At 36.0% G+C, this 4279-nt stretch overlaps 1 long non-coding RNA gene across 1 annotated transcript; it reads left to right on the forward strand.

Annotated features, from left to right (window-relative positions):
• The first annotated feature begins 1194 nt into the window (after positions 1–1194).
• Positions 1195–3399, forward strand: LOC147544606 (uncharacterized). The gene is made up of 3 exons (XR_015224232.1): positions 1195–1400; positions 1532–1569; positions 2754–3399. It is a non-coding gene; the product is annotated as an uncharacterized LOC147544606 (long non-coding RNA).
• Positions 3400–4279: the final 880 nt, after the last annotated feature.

Below are 4279 nucleotides of genomic sequence, written 5' to 3' on the forward strand. Positions count from 1 at the left end.
GTTTTTAAGGCGAGAATGGGTGATGCTTCGTGATGGTGGTGTGGTGGTGACGTGATTTCTGTGGTGACGGGATGGCGACGATTCTCCGGTGACGGAAACGGTTTTCAGGCGACAACGGCGGTTTTCCGACGACGACGACAGTTTTCCGGTGACGGCGATGGTTCTCCGGCAACAAGGCAGTGGTTCTTTTTCAGTTTTACTGTTTTCTTTTGTCGACCTTTAGAGTCTTTTCATTCACGATCTTTAGAATCTTTTGTCGACCTTTAGGATCTTTTGTCGACCTTTAGGGTCTTTTGTTTGAGTCAATGTCAAGTCAATTTCTGTCCCTTCATGAGGCACTTTATATTCGAAAGTTCTATGAACTTTTCTTATATAACTCTCATGAAGTTGAGGAGAGAAACAACAATTATACCATGTATTTTCGTGTTGTTCACTTATGAATGAAAGTATGGTTTACTCAACAAAAAAAATTGTAAGTATTAAAACAATGATATATAATACTCCTATAATATATTATAGATAGAGGTGGAAAGGAAAGACGGGATTTTGATAATGTGTTTCTCAAACTAAAGGTTTACATCTCTCAAAAAAAAAAACTAATGGTGTGTTTGGTTGCAGGATTCCTAAGTGGGATTCCTATCAAAAGTGAGATTTTGTAGGAATCATGAATCCTTGGTCTGTTTGGCTACCAAGAATCCTAGGACTCTTGAATCCCAAGGATTCCTAATTGAAGTTTTTGATGAAAAACCCAAATTTTGGGCCCAAATAGGGAAAAAAAACCCAAAATGTCTGGAACATAAATGTAAATGTTTACAAACCCTGATGCTAACGTAGAACATCACTATAAGAATCAACTCCTAAATATTTTAAACAAAGTCCAAAATGTTAGAAATCAAACCATAACTATTTAAACAAATTCCTAAATGTTTGAAAGAAATCCTAATGTCTGAACCAAAGACCACAATGTTTCAAACAAAACCCTAATGTGTGAAACAAAACCCTAACGAAGAACGCCCAAAAATCAAATACAAAGACCTAAATGTTTGAAAGAAACCCCTAATTTTTGAAACAAAACCCTAATTTTCTTAACACAACCCAAAATGTTTAAACAAACCATAGATTACATCAACAAAACAAACCCATAAATCTCGACTTACCAACACAAAACCACAAATTAGCTTCTGTAAATAAATTGGAGAACCCTAATGGTTCTTTCTAATTCCATAATTTGTGTAGGCCAAGAATTCCACCCACCCCCTAAGATTTACTAAGATTTTAGGTTTTTAAGCCCCAAATCCAATCCCCAAATCCTCCCATAATCTGAAAAGCAATTCCAGTCGTCTTCTTCTCCAACTTTTTGTGATTCTCAGAGAAAAGCTTGAAGACGAAGCTTGGCTCAGGTATTGTCTCCCCCTCTCTCTCTCTCTTTCTCTCTCTTTCTCTCTCTAACTCGACTGAACCTCTCTCTAACTTGTATCACTCGTAATTTCAGAACCCTAACTTTCTCACTCTAACCTTTTGCGATTTTCAGATTTCTTTGTGAAGCTTGAAGATCAAAGCTCGGGTGAGGTATTTTCATGAATTCTAACTCGCATCTCTCTCTCTCTAGGGTTTGATTATATCTTTGCAACATTCAATGGTTGATATCTAGTTTTAAGTTGAACTGGTATTTTAAATTCTAGGGTTCTTTGATTATTGTTATGATCAACTTGGGTATATATGATAAATGACCAATTTAGTATACCTAGTATTGATTTACTACTCAGGTTTTCAAAATCTCTATTGTTTACTCTTATCAGTTTGTGTCAATGAACCACTCCCTAGGTATATAATAGTTGCCTAATGAACATTGTGCTCTATATTAGGATTGTTTGCATGATTTCTTTTGTTCATTTGCATTATGTGTAATTGATAAGAGTTATGAGTAATTACGATCTAGTTGGGCAAAAATACAAACCCAGCAGCTATTACTCTACAAGCTCTCTTCCACCATTAATGGCCGTCAAAGGATGTAAACTTGAATATTACTATTAAATTTGGGATTTTGGCTATTGAGCTGTGGATAATAGTTGAATTTCATGCTCTTGATGCATTTTTAGACCCTCAAGTCATTCTTAAAAGAGAAACAGTGTTGTGTTCAAGTAGGAAACCTAAAACCCTAGGGGTCAAATCTTAAGTTGATTGCGGCGTTGTCGGATACTAAAGATTTGACATGATTTGACCTGCTTCTAAGCCTTCTACAGATCCGTCTGTCTTATGCAGCCCTATATCATAAGGAAATGTGGTTTACGCTACGCTTGGTGCCTACTTAGCTTCGAACGAGATTGGTCTAGCTGTATAACACTGACAGAATTAGGATATTAGAACACTGACAACACATTGCTGCAGCCCATACAAACAAAGCACTGAGCCAGTTGTTTCTTTTGTCGAAACCGAAGTTATGCTGGTTAACGGTATTTGAGTTTCTTTCTTAGGAGGTAAACTTTAATGATCGACATTGATCAAACTGTTAAGTCTTATTAAAACATACTTATTTTGTTCCCTGTCGAGTATCTCTAGGCATGAACGAAGAATCTAGACAGTTGAAGATGAAGATGGGTTTATTCTCCGTACATGTTGTTATGTACTAGAGTTATGTTATGGTTCTGCCTATATAATGTAGCAGTGAATTACTTCCATGCATTTTTGTTATAGAGTTATGATTCCAGTCTTTATTTGTTGTTTTCTTATGTTTTTCTCTCTATTATTTGTAGGCAAGACCACGTTTGAAATTTTTAAGAAAGAAGTCCATTGACTTGTACCTAGATATGGTTGAAGTGTTCGGAGACGAACCGGCAGTTGGGGATAAAGAAACAAGAACAAATCTTACAACCGATGATGAGTCTAACACAAATGAGGAGCTCCTTCTACCGAAGTTGATGTTGATTGCGATTCTTTTGATGTTGGAGGTGATCAATGTCGCTCCTCTTCATCTAAACGTGGTGGCTCCGTTTAGAGACATGCAATAAGCGCAATCATTCTATTGCAGCAACTTTGAGCCAAGAAATGACTGGAGTATGTGTCACAATTGAAAATGTTGCTAATGTAATGGCCCAAAGGAACAACATGGACGATAATTGTTGGAAAGACGTAAAGAAAACACTTGACACCCTCCAGTTAGATACAGAGACAAAGATCAATTGCTTGGAATGGTTCCATCATGATGTTGAAAGAATGAGGTTTTTCTTAACAATGGAACCAGATGAACAACTTATGTGGATCGAGAGCAAATTATTTTAGCATGAACAAGAGATGATGATATTATTTTTTTAACAGTATTTACTTTTTATTTTTAAGACAATACTTGGATGAGATTTTCTTTTTTAGATATTATTTATGAATATAAAGGATATTATTTTAGAATTCTTGTTCGTTACCAAACAAACCAAAAAAAATCATTTTGATTCATGGATTCATGGATTCATGAATCCTTCTTCCAAACACACCATAAAGGTTTATATATTATAAGAGAGGGAATACAAGTATTAGAGTAAGTATTACAAACACATGGGTATCTATTATATTAAAACAGCTCAGTCGGTTATCCAGGGGATAAGTCTGACCGTCTATTTTTATTGGGATTTTCATAAAGATCACATCTAATGGCTGTTATAAAATCCCTTTTTCGTGTAAATCTCTTCAAAATAGAAGGGTAATAGTATAAAACGACCAAAAGTGGTTAGGATATCCCTACATAACTACCCACGTATTTCTCTCCCTCACCATTTAACTTCACACGTATTTCTCTCCCATTTAACTTCCTTCCCACGTTTTTTTTCTCTCCCTCACCATTTTCAGTCAGATTTACAACTGTTGGTTAATATCTCTCCCTATTTCTTCTCCATTATCTTCTTTATTCTCTTTACAAGAATGTTGTAATCTAAATTACTTATTTTCTCAGGCGTTAGCCAAGAGGGATCTTCCCCGTCAGTAGGACGGGGAGGAAACCTAGTGAATATATATAGGGTGATTGTAGGAGGTGATAAGGATGGCTGTAAGTCAGTTTTCTCATTTGCAAAACCGCCACTAAATTCCCATAGCCAAAACCGCCATAAATTCCTTAACAAAACCACCCCTTACATGATCCCAAAGAAACAATGTATAATTGGACCTCATATCATCCAATTTGATTGGCAGCAAAGAAGGCATGTCTAATTGGATATCAAGATAGGCAATTAACGGTAACACTAAAGGCGCCATTGTTAATGGTAATACTAAAGGCGCCATTGTTAATGGTAAT

Source organism: Eschscholzia californica, unplaced genomic scaffold (assembly GCF_041429995.1).
Source record: "Eschscholzia californica isolate CP2 unplaced genomic scaffold, dmEscCali1.0.p SCAF_4, whole genome shotgun sequence".
Taxonomy (NCBI): Eukaryota; Viridiplantae; Streptophyta; class Magnoliopsida; order Ranunculales; family Papaveraceae; genus Eschscholzia; species Eschscholzia californica.